Source organism: Geospiza fortis, unplaced genomic scaffold (assembly GCF_000277835.1).
Source record: "Geospiza fortis unplaced genomic scaffold, GeoFor_1.0 scaffold636, whole genome shotgun sequence".
NCBI classification, from domain to species: Eukaryota; Metazoa; Chordata; class Aves; order Passeriformes; family Thraupidae; genus Geospiza; species Geospiza fortis.
Window position 1 is genome coordinate 1555041 of NW_005054435.1, and position 17357 is coordinate 1572397.

Consider the following 17357-nt stretch of genomic DNA (forward strand, 5'->3'; position numbering starts at 1 on the left):
TGCTCTCAAATCCTTGGCTGGGATTTTGAGACCACAACTCTTCTCTGCTTCTTAAAGGCTTTCCCTGGGAGAAGTTGTAGGACGCGGCGGAATCTCTTTCATCTTTGTGTCTGTGTTGGCTAAAGCAGGACAGAGGAGCTTGAAAAGGCTCTCCCTTCTCAAGGAACACTATCTGATTCGTAAGCATTCCTAGAGGTTAAGGCTGGTGACTATCAAGAAAGCAAATACTTCACGCAAGGGTAAGTCCTCTAATTGTGTTTGTGTTGAATAACTGCCAGATCCCCATGTCAGGATGTCTGCAGTCACGGCTCTGATCTCACCATTCCTTCCTCGGCTCTTGCACAATTGTGTTGCATGTTTGTGGTACGGGAGAAAGTTGGAGAGCTGGGCTATGAAACCATCTCAGGGAAGGAAGCCATGTTTTATTTTAGTTGCTTGGTTTGGATAAAAGCCTGTAGGAGATGGAATAACATAAAAAAATCCCCATAATGCGGCCCATTCATGGAAAACAAACCTGGTTTTCTCTACAGATATGTGAAATATGAGGTTTGATAGCCAGGTTGGAAAAGGAAATGTCAATAAAAATGTGTTTGCTAATGTAGTGGAAATCCTCACGTACATATGTGTGAACTTATTACTTGTTCTACCCGGACTCTACCTGGACTCTCACCTGTGATTGCCAGGTCTGTTGGGGTCAGGCTTGTAAATTCAAAAAGGGAACTTTTGAAAAACTGGTTATGAATCTGCTCCTCTGATGGATCACTTCAAGGCTCTGTTGTGGCAGGGAAGTAAGACAAAGCAGTGACAAATAATAGGTTACAAGAGAGGAAAGAAACCCAAAGATACTGGATTGAGCTTAGCAGGGGAGAGGGAAGGGAAGAACATCATAATTCCTTACAGCCACAGCAGAAGAGTTTTGAGGACTCTCAGAACAAGCAAGGATTGAAAGCCACTCAGGTTACACAAATATTCAATCCTGAAAGAAGACAGCAGTTGCCTTAGCCACAGAAATGTTGATTAAAAGTAATATCCTGATCGGTCTCAGTACCATAAATCTATCCTAGATGATAAAGCTGTGCATTATCCCTGTTTGGTTAGAACAAAGCAAATGTCACAGAGGTCTAATTTTAATACAGAAAAATAGTAAGAAGTTGAGTTAATCTATGACCATCATGTCATCTCACATAATAAAATCTGGTGAGCTGGTAGCAGTGCTCCAGGAGGATGTCAGTTCTACTTCCTAAACCAGGAAGGGGAGAATTATCCAGAGCAATAAAGGGCTTGTACAAATAATACGAAGGAAATCAGAAGTTAATCTGAATACCAACTCACTCAATCTAATCAGTAGGAACAGCTCCCTGCCAACTGCTCCGTTACCTGAAACAGGGGTCAACTGATAAACATCAGCCAGTCCTCTCATTAAAAAAACACAGCTAACAACCCCCCTTCATCTCCAGATCTCAAATTCCATCGTTCCTGATAAGCACTAACCAGTTCCTCATCTCTCATTTGCAGTTCATATCCTGAGCTACACAGATTTGCTGTTAGAGATAAGGATATGAGAAAGCAAAGCCATATTAATGCACATGCTGCAACCTGCGAGCCTCTCCGGTGCTGCCGTGCCTGGCGCTGCAAATAGGGGTGGTCAGTGAGCCTGCACTGGGATTTGGGATCTGGCCACACCCCGGTTGTTTGGCAACCTCAGCCCAGATGAACACAGTCAAGGAAGGCACTGTGAGCCACCTGGGTGGGGAAACATGACTGGCAAAAGAGGGAGCAAGCAAGGAAGAATGGGAGCGGGAAGGAGGAAAAGGACAGGGAGCTGTAATCCCAAATTTATGAAAGATGTCACCCAGCTGCCATCACACCATGTAAACTACTTTTGGATTCTCATCCCACGCTCGCTACTGTTACATATTTGTCAGAGCTAAAGGCAAACCAACATTTTCTGTCTTTGCCTTTCAGCATGGGTGAGGTTTCAGTGCCCTAAAAAACAGGTAACCCAAATCAGTGTTGGCATTCAGATGGCAGCCAGTAAAAGATGGTTCCTGAATCAGTGTTCTGGGGTTTGAGTCAAACATTCCTCTTCAGCCATTTATCCAATGTTTTTCTAAATTTTTGGAAAGGTACAGAACTTGTCTTTTTTTTTTTTTTTTTTGCTTTTCTTGGTAGCTGAGAGAAATAAGGCTTGAGTCAGCTGCACCACAATGCAGAATTCTTCTTTACAACAGGTTAGAGGCTTCCCAGAGAAAATCGCTCTTTTCCGTTCTGCAGACTTTGGTTCTTCATGTGTTTTAGATTTGCAGATAAACCAGTCAAAACTAATCAAAAGCAAAACAGAACACAACCAATATAAAATCCCCCAACTGCCTTTTTAAAGGTCACTGACTCAACTATATTTAGTTTTAATATTTTTTTTTAATTTCAGAGTGTGGGAAATAAGCAGGGGTTATTTCCTCCAGCAAACCAGGGTTTTCTTGGCCTCTTTTTTTGACTTCAGATTTAGCTGAAGTCAAATATTCTGACCTGTAATAATCTGAGAACAATATGTCTTGTTTGGACTCAAATTGCTATTCTCTGTCACTTTACTTGTTAAGGGAAAAAAATAAAGCCTGTTTCAGTGAGCCACAGGTAAATTAAATCTAAATCAGTTCTATGATTAAGTTTTTGGAGAGAAGCTGACTGTAGCAGCTTATATATGTTCATATTTGTGGAAAGTCTACTCTCAAATCAGAAATATGTCAACATTATTTCAGTGACATGTTTTCCTTTTGAAAAATTTCATTTTTGTCAAAGTGAGTAATATAGAGAAACCTAATAAATGGATTAATTTAGATAATTATTTGGGGAAATAGATGTACTCTTTCACATTATGTTTCTCTGTGAGTTATCACCCATTTGTCTTTCCAAGGACATGTTCTCCCTTCCACTATTTACTGTTAATTTCAAAGGAGAAAAATAATGGGTTATGGGGGTTTTGGATTATTATTTCATTTGAAATGCCTAGACAGTAATGAAATAAAATATTCTATGCATCCCTTAAAAGCCAGACACTTGCTATTGAAGGGGAAATAATTCCGCCCCCCCCGGCTCTGTTCCACCCCAAAAAAGAAGAGAAAGAAAAAGAGAACAGGTGCAGTTAATGGGCCAGACTAAAGTATCATGGGAGATTTTCAAAGCCACAGATGAATTTAGCTGCACCACTTCCGAGGAAAATAAATGAGTGCTGTTTACTTGGGTTTTCTGCAGTTTGAAATTATCCTCTCCAATGTAGGCTTTGGGGGAAAGTCCACTTGAAATAATTGTAGCCATTTGGAATTACCATGTCAGCACCACCTCACATGACAGGCATGAATGCCACTCATTCATACACAGATTTTCCATAGACAACCAGAACAGCAGAGAATATTGCCAAGCATTGCCAGGGAAAAGCAGGAATAGCCTTGCCTTACAATTCCATTCTTTATTTTGCTACTTTTTCAAAATTGTCTCAGAGTGGGGAACAAAGTCTGGGCATTTGTCTCAGGCAGGCAATTTTATGTCTTCTTTTCCTTTGGTTTTAGCAGAACCTTCTTCCTATCTACACTCCCTGTTGTATTTGTTTATCTTAAATTGTCCTAGAAAATTATGAGCCTATAAAATGTAACATGTGTCTTGATTCTATGAAATTAATAAATTATTAATTAAGTCTTTCAATCCCACATACCCCTGCTCCAAATATATACATGCACTTAGACACATATGTTGAATCTATTAAAAAAAAGCTTTCAGGAACTGTGGAATTATACAAAAATTAGACAAAATGGTACATTTAAGACACCATCTGCTTTATTAATGGGTAACTTACTCATCTCCGGGCCTACATCACACTTTGTGCTGATCCAAACACACACCCAATTAAATTAAAGGGATTTTATCTGTGATCTTATTTTAAAACCTTAGTTCTTTGCAAGGTCTACCATTTTGTAAAGTCACTGTGGAAACACAGTGAAAACTGTTTATTGAAGTGCTAATGGCTTAGCCTAATTTCCATAAGGGAGCTTTTTTCCTTCATGCATTCTAACTTTAGTTGACCTTCATCTTGTTTTATAGTCAGTATTTAAAAATTGTTTTGGCAAAGTGGCTGAGTAGTCAAAAATGCAAATTACCTTTCTTGGACCATTTTTCCTTATTTTTATTTTTCATGAAATATCTTTCATGTTTTCTTCCTTACGTTGACCTGCTGCAGGTAAATTCAAAGCAAGAACCACATTATTTCTTTTGTTCCAATGACTCACTTCAGTTAGGAAGAAATTATTTTGTGTTAGCTGTTCCTTCTAAGATAATATCATACACTACATTCCAACATATTTAATCTTTAAATTTAAAATCATAGAAAAAAAGAATTATTGAAAATAACCCATAGGTAATGGAGCAAGCTACTGTAGAATCATCCTCAGGTCTGGATTCATCTGTCTGTTTTTCTGCAGATTGGGAGGATTTTTTTTTTAATTTTTTTAAGACATTTTTTAATGCTTGAACAAATCCCTTTTTCTACCCTTTGGTAATGTGGTTAACTGTCTGGAATGTGAGCCACTGGAAATTCTTCCCCACAGAAGAATCTCCATTAAGCCTTCAAACAGAGTTACTTCATCCCCACAGCTGCATGGATAGAAGGCTTTCTAGTGCCTAAATACTTACTGTATATGTCATCCTTAAATTTATTTATTTTTTTTCCCAGCCAGAGCTTTGGGAGCAGGTGCTAGCCTTTTGCTTCCTTTCTGCTTCCTCTGTGGGGAACGGGCTGGAAAGAGCCAACTAATTAGAAAATTCTACAGGGAAATTAATTCTGCAAACAGCTGAGGAATGGCATTTCAGTATAATGCTCACTTTGTCTGTCAGCAGAGCACTGGTTGGCTTCACAAGTGGCAGCTCTCCCAGATGTTAAACATGTTGTGATGAGACCAGAACTGCATCATGTGTTGCCCGTTTACTAAAAGTCGTGGTGCTCTGGAAGAGTAAATACATTAAAACCAAGCTCTGGGACGTGCTGTGTTGTGTCACAAGGCAGCAGCATGGGTTTTTTTACATATTCTTGAAGTGTAGCAATGAACCAAATAGTTTTTAGCCAGCTTAGTTCTGAATGCTGCCTTTGCTTTCATGTAGGGCTGGGAGCATGGAGAAGGAGGGGCAAGGAGCCTCACTAAACCACTCTGTGTGAAGGCCTGGGTTGTCAAAGCCTGCTGTACACTTTGAAAAAATACGTGCAGCTCTGTGACATGTCTGAGCAAAGCCCTCACTTACCCAGCTGGCTGCTCACGTGCACATGGGGAGAGTCGCCTCCGCATCCGCAGGCTTCCCTCTTCGGAGGCACTGGCGGCAGAAAAACGCAGGCAGGGCCCTCTGAAGGAGCCTGTTCTGAGATGTTCATGGAAACAGCACTTAGTGAAGATGACAGACTACTCATGTCTCAGAGATCTCACCAGTACCTGCTTTGGTCACCTTAGTATTGGTTACTTGTGGGCTAAACCCCAGCCACTTGAATTACCTGATGTGATGTGCCTGGTTCTCAGTGCGCTTCTTGTGACAGACCTGTGACCCTCAAGCCCAGTGCTCCTGCCAGCCACATTCCTCATCTGTCCCTTCCACAGCCCCCAAGTTTCCCTCCAGCTAACCGAGAGGAGCAGAATTCCCATGCATATTGCTCCCAGATTGACGTGGCATCCCTTACATGAGCTGCCAGGAGGTGGCCCTGGGCTCTGTTTTAGCATTCAGCTATGCACAAGTGGCCCTCACACTCCAGATGTCTGGGAATTTGCCCTGGATGTAGCGCTGGAAGAGTGACTTCTGAGTTCCCACTGAGGAAATACAGAACTGCTTTCTTATCTTTTTAATCTCAACGTGATGTTGAAGCTTGGGGTGCTCTGAACACCTCTTTGTGGTGGTTCATTTTTCAGGTGTCTTACCCTGCCTCAGTGGCTCTTGTACTCTTGAGCTCTCTTTTATACTCTATCTCTGTCATAAATATCTAAATGCTTTTCCTTCCTCCGTCTCCTAAGAACTAATTTGTTTTATCTAAGAATATAAACAATAGGACATTCATGCAATTCCCATGGAGATATGTTATTTTTCTGCAGCTGAAGGCTTTCCAAAGCATTTTTATTTGTCTTATACTTGATTGACTGTAGTGGCACTAGGGTTTTGTTGTTTGTTTTTTTTTTTTTAATTTCCATTGTCTTGTACTTCACAAATGCAATATAATAATCATTCCATATTCTGTCTCAATCAAAAATCTCATCACTCCTTATTTTCTTATCAGTCTGTTCTCTCCAGCATAACTACATTGCTTGATGTGTTGCACAGTGTTGGGTTCAAGGACTCTTTTTAATGGAAAAAATATTAATATCCTTTTACTAGTCCAGTGTTAACATGTAGGTGTTTTTTGAGAATTATTTGGTTATAAACTTTATGTAAATAGAACCTTGCAATTTTGGCCATACTTATGTTGATATGTGATCATCCTCCAGCACAAACCACTAACTAAAGGGCTTTGACTTAGAAAGAGTCATTTTCACAGACGAAGATCATGCATGCAGAAGAAAATAATAGGATTCCATCTTTGTCTTTAATAAAAATCAAGCTAATTTCTATATTTTCTAAATTTACTTCACCTGTTAACAATTACAATTTTCATAGTGAGATTTAATTGCTTAAGAAACCATTGAAATTATATCCCAACTAAATATTAACATCTTCCCCTCTTCTAATTCACAATTTGAAAACATTCTGTGCATCTTTTAATTGCTTTCTATAGCTGTGTACATTAACAAATTGGAAGGAATAAAAAGCATCTATCTCCAAAAGAGGTGTGCATGGAGTTTTGGTTATGAGCAACTGGAATCTAAAGTCTCTTTACTCTAATGTCACACACAGAAGATTTATTCTGCAGTCACATTTTCTGAATTAATTGAATTTTTAATTTTGTGATCCTAAATGCATCACTGCCTGGCAGTTTTCCAAAGTGCATTGTGGTAAAATGATGCCTGCATTATGGAAGTTTGTCAAGTGGTCTGTGCTTAACATGGGGACCTGTCTGCACTTAAAACAAGAACCTAATGAAATTATTAAATATTATTATCACATATTCTTCCCAGAATCACATTTTTATTAGGGTGTGATGAATAATTGCAGGAACATTAGCAGCTGAAATTTCTAAAGTGATTGTCAAATAGGAAATAAAATGGAAAATGGGAAATAAAATGTGCTATTTATTGCAGGTCAAGATAGATTGCCTTTATATTCTACCTAGATAAAAGTTCTTAGTGATTTAATTTTCTGTTTATTGTCATCCAGATGTTCAAAGTACTGACCCAGCTGGTGTGGAAATTTCATTTTTTTCCAGCTTATGATAATGAATTGAATGATAAAAAACAATCATAAAACATCTCCATATTGCATCCATGGAGATTCACTAGCATGATTTACACTAAATGGATTTTTACGTGGAATGGGTTTCTTTTCCAAAGTTCAGCAAGAGTCAAGACTACATCCGTACGTGTTTAGGAGCCAAAAATTGTAAGTAAAGGAGAGAACACATCTGTGTGTGGAAGTTTTTGAATAATTGCACTGTTTGTTTAATGATATAGCTGATGTTATGAGTGCTCCTGGAGAGAACAGCAGAGCTGCAGCAGCAGGGAAACGTGAAATGCTTTGTTTTGTCCTAGTGTGTTCAGGAGAACTGCATTTCCATTTTGGCTTCAAGAGATCTCCCCTTTTAAAAAGTGAAATTCTCTTTCACAAAATAATGCTGGTTTAAGAAATTAAAACGTTTATTTATTTACTTATTTACACTTCAAAGCAAAGTAGTTTGCTCACCCATTTTGGGAACAAAGCTACTCACTGAAGCTGATTGGAGTTTGCAAAGGGTTTTAGTAAGTCCAAGATTTCATTTTTTCAGTCAATTTTGTATTCATTAAGAAATTCCATTCATCTCTAGCTATAATGTTTTGGTTGCAAGTTTGTTGTTTTTTTTTTTAATGTGTATTTACCACCCATATTGCTAGAGTTAATAAATAAACACAAATTGATTTATGGCTTGTTTTGCTTGGACAAGTTTGTGAATAGAAATGTTGTACAGGATTTAATTAAATTCTTTCTTACCTCCAAGGATGTCACTATCCAAAACAAATTGATAATTTTGTTCAGAAATTGTGCTCACACTCTGTAGTATAATGGATACTCTTGAGATAAACTGACATCTGGGGTAGATCTTCATAAGAATGGTTTCCAAAGTTCAGAATGGAAACTTTTAAACTTTCAAGCTGTCCTTAAGTTTTAATATATGCCTGGCTTAGTATTGCATTTCAGTATTTACATAAATTCTGTATTTTGAATAACAGATGCACCTCAGCAGATTGTAAACCTTTTCTTGATACATTTTGGCAGCAGCTGCAGGTCACATCCCTTGCTGAATTTCTAGATTGTTCACCGAGGTCAACATTCATCAAGCATTTTTTCTACTACACTTTAAAGATTTTCCTCTCTCTGCTCTGGAAATGCAAGTGTTCTTTTCTCTGAAATTCCACCAATTTGTTATTTGTAGGCATGGCTTGGAGAGGAAGGAGGGATGAGGAGACAGTGGGAGTGAGTCATTATTTTATTGTAGTGACACTCTGGTGTTATTCCAGCCAGTCAGTTTTACCCCATAGCTGCTGACTGCAGTGCTATCCACGGCAGATGCTCAGAAATGAAAAGCTACATCTCTTTAGCTGCTGGTTAATGTGATGTAGCACAGATGAGAAAATAGGTTTATATATTTACACCAACTTTATCCTCTGACCAAAGAATCTGACAGTTTAAAGCTGGCCACCTCTCCCAAAGGTGTGTGCAGGCAGGACACGTGTCCATCCTATTTATCAACAATACCCAGAAATACAGGAACCTAACTGTGCTGAGGATTCATGTAAGGATGTTATTGAAACACCTGCATTTTGTGGCCAGAAAACCACTCTGTTAAACTCACCTGAGGGTCTGCTGCCTCCACAAGAGGAATGTGTTGGAGTGGATAAGGGGACCAGGTCATGTCCCTCATGTCTGAAAGAAAAAAAGTACTAGCATATGAATAAAAAAACGGAGACTTTCAGAAAAGACTTTGATATTTTGGTCATAATTCAATAAATATTTTTTTTACACACACAAATACATTAGGCCAGTACTGGCTGCTTCTGCAATTCCACCCTTAACACCAGCCTTCTTAAGGGCCAACCTGCTTGCCTTCTTTCCAATGCTGAAAAAATCCCTGAAATCTCTGCCCCTCAGCCCCAAAACAGAAGAAAAGAGGATAGTTTGTGGTTTTTATTTGATAGTTTGGGGATTTTTTGGGTAGGCCATCTAGAAAAAAAAATCAAGTGGAAATTATATGAATATAAAATTGTTTTTGACACATTTGGCAAATAGTAGTGTTTTTAAGAAGCCTGCTGTGAACCCTGTTGGGTAAGCAGCCACTTGCTCAGCTTGAGTAAAAGAATTTCTTGCCAGAAAGCAGAAAGAAAAGATCACCAGCTGGGGATTCATCCTTTCCACTCATATTTTCTTTGCCTGTGACTCCCAAAGTGTTTGGTGAAAATGGCAACGTTGTTGTACTTTTACAACCAAAGCACAGGAGATTGAAGTGAAGACATGAAAACACAAATGCTTGAAAAGTTCCATTCCTGGAAAAGAGAGACACAGAGAAGCTGACAGAGAAAGCTGATGCTCAGGAGTACACTAAGAACCTTCAGAGGGTTGGTATTTATGGAAAACAGAGCACTTTTTTAGGAGTCTAAATTACACACTAAGCAATGGCCCCAAACTTTTATTACATTCTAGGAAAAGATAAGGAAAAAGAACATAAAATACTCAGAGTTATCTGTACTAAACATTAGACTGTATATTATATCCTGTCTTTAATGTTGTGGCGAAAACCCGAATGGTCTGAATTACTGTCATTTTTTAAAAACTAGAAACATAATCTGGGAAGAAGTTTTTATGCTGAGCTGCCTTTTAGCTGGGTTGTTTCTGAGGAATTAAAAAGAGCTGAAAATCTCATATTTGGCATTGCATAATCAATGTTCAATGACTGACCAAATACCCATCATTGTGTTCCATTCATGAGATTATGACATACACAGTCAGGTGGCATTTGTCCAGAAGCTGACATGTCCTTTCATTGCTAAAAACCTTGGTTTGGAATGGAATGGAGTCAAGCACAGGAAGGAAATGATTATGGAAACTGTAAGAATTTGAGACCTCAGCTATCTTCAGACACAGCAAAACATTTCCTCCTATTATCGGCAGGTATGTAATTACTGATCAGACAAACATGCCAAGAAATATTTCAAGAAGGTATTTGGCTTCCAGAAGCTGATTCTGCCATCAGAGTGCTTGTCAGACATAAGCACAGCATCATGCTGGCATATTTTGTCTTCTATGAAGAGAAGTAAAAGGGGTGAATATTTAGAGCTTGGGCTTTTACTGCCTGTTTCAAGGGACCCTACTGAATGTCTTTGTACACTTAAAAGATCTTTTATTAAAAGAAAGATAAGCTCCAAAGAACACTGTTAAACTAATTTTTTTTTCATTTAAATGGCCATCATATTTCCCTTTTTTTTTGTTTAAATAACCATCACAATTTAAAAGGATAAGATTGTGATGGATACACCTGATTACATTATCAGAGTCTAGGAATTTTGAGATCAGCTCAGGTGCCAGAAAAATGCAAGCAATTCATAAGTGAAAATAATTTTAAAGTGTGAAAGGCAATTAGAAGTACAGATGTGCTACTGATGCACAGAATTTTCCAAGTTATTGGAGAAATTTAAGTGTGGCACTGATTGTGCTGAAGCTTTACACAATAACAGTGTTTCTTTCAGCTGGAAATTCTGATGTCAAACATAAAACATTTGCATATCTAAAACATATTCTAGACTTTAAGCCACTTCAAATACAGCCATTTTCAAATAAAATTTTGAATTTTATCCTATATAACAAATAATTTTTGCTCTCTTAAAATAATATATTGTACAATTAAATATCAAAATAACAACAGTATTCTTTTGCTAGAGTGACAGAGCAAATGGACATAACTAAAAATGTAGAATATTTACTGCACAGAAAGAAGAAAATGTGTTGGGTGTGGATAATAGTTATCTAACTAGGTTTTCAGTGGAAACCACCTCTTTCCTGAATAGGGCTGGTTGTTATTTGTACCTGCATCCTCTTAACTTAAAATGACCTTAAAGAATGTTAAGTGAAAGCCGATTTTAATTAACTACAATTTGATCAGTTAATGTTGGAGGAGATCAGCTCTATCTGGAAGTAGTGCAAGGCTGAATCTGCAGAGAGCACATTTCTGGCTAGCACCACCCCTCACTCACAGGCACCCTGCCAGCTAGCAGGGGTTTTTGCTCCAAGATTAGGCACATCTCTTCCTTAATGAATGGAGGGGAAGAGCTAAATCAGCTCAATGTCACTGGAGAGCAGCAGGCTGAACTCTTCCAGGGAAAACCAGCAAGATTTCAGCTGTATCCCTGAGAGTGAGGCATTTCACTCTATTTAGGTTTCTCTGCTGTGAATTAAACACCTCTGAACTGGCAAAGGAAACCTCAGGCCTATATTCAAAGCAGTCAGCTGAGTGTGGACCTGAGAAGTGTTGGTAACTGAGAACCTGCCAGGATTTCTGTAGCAATCCAGTAAATCAGTGCAATAGGTATTCAAACACTGCCACATATATATGGAGACAGAATATCCAGCCAGAGACCTTAAGTACAATATTTCTTCATGTATACCATGCAGTAAACTGTCTCACTCTATAGGGCAAAACAAAAGCAAATACTTCTACTGTTTCAGGTCTTCTTTTTGTAAGTAAATCTTCACTTTATCCAGTTTAATATTTTTAAGACAATGATCATGGAACCATGACTTTTCAGCCCTACTGACAAAGCCTGGAAGTCACTGAGTAGGTCATGCAGATCTGTGTTTCCCTGAGGGCACAGACTGCTCAGTAAATCTGCTTGGTCTTCTCACTTATGCATTGAACTTAAAAAGTAAAAAAACCAAGAAACCCAACCCCTAAAAACAAGTAGCCCTCCTGCTCAGAGGATGCTTGAGGGAGTTATTCCAACTTGTTCTTTTTCCCACTTACCTTCTATGGGAGGAAGTATTTATGGAGGAAACAAACTGAAAAAGATCACAAAGATCCTGCCACACAGATTTCCTGGTGTTATTCTACAGAGGAAGAGGCAAAAAATTCTCTACTCAAATTCCTTTCTCCATGTAAACAGGGGGAAAAATATTGTCTTTTGTCAACATTTTGTTTTGCTCACTTGTTGCTATCTTCAAAACTATTCTATGGAGATACAATTTTTTAATCACAGCTGGTGTGTTCAATAACAAAAATGATCCTTCGGGTGCATGGATGCATTTGTATTGTGCTGAAATGTATTGTTTGCTATGTATTGTTTGCAAAGTGGCCTTATCTATAATTCAGAGAGTATTTGTGTGCTTTGGAAGATCATTTGGCAAAGTCTGTGAAAGGAAGTAATTTAGTTACTTGGCTGCATTAAGGATGAAATTAATTTAAGATGAATTAGAACTTTTAGAGAAGGGATATGAAAAGAACCCAACAGCCAAAGTTCTTGGCTTTGGAAGAGGTAATTAGCCAGTATTGGAAGAACCTTGATGAGCATGCAGTTGGATATCCATTAGTGGATCTAGAGTGGCAATTTGAGAAGGTGTTCTCATTCCCTGCTGAATGCTTGTAGCCTGTTTCAGTGACAAAATAGATTAATTTAAATTACTGCTTTAAATTTTTCATGGACAGACTTCGTTTCAGTTTGAGTCCCTCTCTCCTCGCTCTTGCTGCTCCACAGCTATAAAAACATAGAGATGTTGCAACCCAAGTACCCAAGTGAAGGCAAAGCTCCATCGGAGAATGCCTTGGGTTCCAGAAGGTTCAGGTTCACAGCATGAGCTTGGAGACTGGCTGTTGAGAAGACACTGCCTGGTAAGTCTTTGCTAAGTGAAGATACACTTCACAAGCATTTGTTTTGAGTCATTTTCGGAGTAGTGATGAATTGGTGCAATTTTATTTTCACCTCAACAGGACATTGGACGTTGCTAAGCTGTTTAATGTATGTAATGTTATACACTGTGATAAAAACAATGCACTAGTGAGCTGAGTGACAAAAAGAATGTGTCTAAAAAAGTTCCTTAAGGATAGGCCAAGATTGTTTGCATTTATTTTAATGATATCCAAATGGTCTTCTAACTAAAGATATTAATAATTACAATGAGCAATAAAACTCTAGAAAGAGTTAAATTTACTGGCAGGCTTTATTCTCCTGCAGTGTTCTGTTTGACATAGTTCTATAACCTATTCCCTTCAATAAATGTCAATTTCTTTGTTTTATTTTTTAAAATTTTTTCAATGTCTTAGCTGTGAGGACAGACAGGGCATGGAAATAGTCAGGGATATATCATGTTTTGTATCCATGTGCTCATGGTTTTCCTCAGGGTAACTGAAAGGTCAGAAAAGATGCTGCAGGAAGACTTTAAAACAACAATAAATATGGAAGTTGTTCCAGAGGGTGGGACTGGGCTTCTGTTTGTCTGGTACTAGAGGCACTTTTGTGGGCATGTGATTTGTCAGTGTTATAAAATGATGGAATCATAATGGCCTTATCCATCTCCTACCAAGAAATAAGCAGCACGAATAAACTTAATCCTCAATGCAGTCCAAATAGTATTTCCAAGGGCTGTTTCAGAAAATATAAACACATTAAAGAATAGCCAGAAACCCAATCTGCTCAGCACAGATTTCTCAGTTGTGTGTGGAAGACATAGCAACCCAAATTACCCTTGAAATGACTCTATTTATTTCAAGTCATACCCTTTTCCCAGCTGTATTTTTAGACAACTTCACAGTAGTAGTACAAGAGCTTGTTCCAGACAAGGACTTAACTTGGGTTTATGTTAACATATAATTTGTAAAAGTTTGTAATAAACATCCTTCTCTGACACTGGCAGAAACTGTAGGAAGGAAAACACCGCCACTAACTTTGGCTACTTGCTTTGATTCAAACCTCATTGTGTGATGTTTGTTATGAGAGCTCCAAAACTGCACAGAAGTGATGAATTGTTGTGTCACTAAGACCAGAATTTCCAAAGCAGCCTCGTCTTTTTAGATTTTGGCTTCCAACATAAATATTCACCAGAGGCCTGGTGTTGGATAGGGAAGTGTGCTAGCAGGCTTTCATTCGGATAGCAAGAAATATGCAATGCATGATTCAAGAACTTAGGCCTGAGCTGGCATCCCATAATGCACTCCCTGAAGCTGATGAAATGTTAGGGTGTACAGGAAGTGCCAGCTGAAGTCTTACAAAGAAACACTTAGTGAAGATTTATGTAGATACAGTAAACAGAAAAGGAAAGTGCCATATGCACATGCTGCTGGTCACTCTGAATCTGCTGCTCTGCACAGGCCAGTTTTTATGTCCTTCAGAATAACAGGACCATCATTATTTTTCCAATGCTGAGTGAGTTTCCCCTCTGTCAATCACACAGAGTAAAAGCAGGTCTGTAATCTCAGTTCAGCCACATGTGGAAACAAGTCTTGTTTGTAAAGATGGAAGGAAACTAGGCAGGAATCTATTTCTCTGCAGAGGCATTCAGTTTTATCATGGTCAGTCTTTTCTCCACACTGACCAGATTATCTACACTGGGTAAAGTTTTGGATTCCTTTAAAACACCTCTTTATCATTGATACAATTCAGGATGCATCAATGACTTAGAAAGGGTGCTCTAGAAACTGCTGTGATATTGCAGTCTTTGTGAGTTCTGGTTTATTATTTAAATCATGTAATTGTTCTGGTCAAAATTGCTTGTGATGTTGTTTGAGACATTGAGCAAGCTCATAATGGGAAAATCCATTTCTCTGAAATGCCAGCACTTTAAATAATTTAAAGCTATTCTTCCTGTTCTACCAAAAGGGAGTTTAATCTATTACTTATCTGTCCAGGAAGATACTGTTCAAAGGTATTGGACTATCTTGAATTAAGAAGGAAAAAAAGTTTTTGGAATAAATTAAATATTTCCACATAATAAATGGTGGCAATTTAATAATTAGTGAGAAGCCTTGTGTTTATAGATTTTTCATAACATGGCATATGAATAACGAAAACAGAAGGTTGTTTATTCAGCATATAAAAGCCAATTTTAGAGGAATAACAGATGGTGAGTGCCAGAGCCAGAAGAGAGTGAATAATTTTTAAAAGCTTTGTGATCATGTAATTGAATGAATTAAATATGAGAATTCACAAAAATTCAGGTGAGTTAGATTCTGTTCTCATTGACAGTGGATCAATAAAGACCCTTCTGTTTCCCTACCTGTACACACATTCACTCATGTTGGAATTAACAGCATCACAACCATGCATTCAACGAGCCTCAAGCTTCAACATGACTTAAAATGATCAGTTCCACATAACAAAGTGTTTATGTGGGAAAACCAAATAGCAGAAATCATTCCAAATGGCTGAAAAACCATGAGTATTACCTTGTTAAGATTTGTTTCATAAGCATGACCAAAGCAATACAACAGAAGAGTGCCAGCATGTCAGGAAGAAGAGTGGGAAGACGAGTGGGAAGAAGAGGGAACGACTGATCTTTCCATTATTACAGAGCTTGACAAAGCTGGAAATAGCTCCACCTTCTCCAAGTCATAGTATCTCAGAAGATAATATTCTTTTAAAGAAACAAATGAATTTTTAAACCCTTTAGGAACAGCACCAAGGGCAGTGTGTGTCCATTTATACCCACTGAACTGCTGTTCCTCTGAGGAGTTTCAGCACCCTGGATGCTGGGTACTGCTTTGTTTTAAATCATCTCCACAAAGGTTTTTTGCAATCAAATAATTTACTTTTATACATGTTTTCTATCAGAGGGAGGCTGTGTCACAAGCAATGCCAGCCAGCACCTGCCTGAAATATGGAGGCCACACTTCTGGTGCTTGCTCTTTGATTTGTTTCCTATGGCTACCTAAATACAGAAACAGAACTACCTCTGACCAGCATTTCCACCTAAGGTCTGGAGCAGATAACCTGATAAAATTGGGGAAATTTACATGACCAAAAAGCATTTGCAGTGTCTTTTTCAAATATAACAGTAGTTAGGATCTCCATTTTCCCAGAGAGACAATACATACCCATTAAATCTGCTCATATTTTCTGCCATACCACTGGAGATAAAGCAGGCACTTGACTGGCTTTATTGAGGTCCCACATTTGCTCTGTTTCCTCTTTATGGTGGGCTGTTTTTCTGTATTGAGCTCATATGTAAATGGGGCAGCTTTTATAGAGTTTTGGAAGTATGTGACCATCCATTATTCCCTTTGTTTTTTATTGCTGTAGGTCTTCATTGGGTTGGATATCTTCCTCTTTACAAGCACCTTTCTGTCAGAGAAACAGAAGACAGCTTTCTCCTGCCTTCCTGGAAAGTCCTGCATGGAACAGACTCCTGCAGGTCACAGGACTCCCAGCAGGAACTCAGTCAAGTGCACATATTCCACTCTGACCCCTGTGTTTCTCACACTGATCTGACAGTCTCTTTTGGGAATCTGAGCAGCCTGAATGGCTCAAAATATTATTGATGGGCTGCTGAAGGCCTGCCTACAGTTTTTGTAGAGTCATGAGGGAATTGACTCTGCATTCTCTATTAATCATCTTGTGGCTGAATCTCAGCTGATGCTGAAGGCTTCAGCCCTACATTTTAGCAATGTGCTCAAAGGCAGGCTGGTGGCAACTGAAAAGTAAGTCCAGGTGACTGCTCTATCCAATGGTAGTTTGTGAAAATTGCTACAGTGGTCTCAGTCCAAATTTTACTGACAGAATTTTAGTATCTCCAAAAAAATTAATCCAAAATAACTCCTAGTCAAAAGTTCAGGAACAGCCAAGGTTTAAAAAAAAAGAAGGGTGAACTTGTCTCTTCCCAGAAGGTATTCTCTGTGCACCAGCAATGAAATGCAAGGGGGCACACTGATGTTAGCACCACCCAGGCTGTCAATTAAGACCTTCTGTCCTCAGAAATACCAAATCAAGTTCATATGAATTTCCCACTCTTCCAAAACCACTTTCCCACCAGGAAGCAGCGATCACAAAACTGAAGAGCATTCCCTCCTTCTCACATCTTGGCAGTCTGTAAGCACTGTGCCTGTCACAGCATTCCCAAGAGGTCTCCTTTACCATCCTGTCTCAGCTCTGCAAGCAGCTGCTTCCTTTTTGTGCAAGAGTTCTTGGAGCTCTTTGCTTTTTGAAGCTAAGGCACCAAAAAGCTGGCAAATAGCT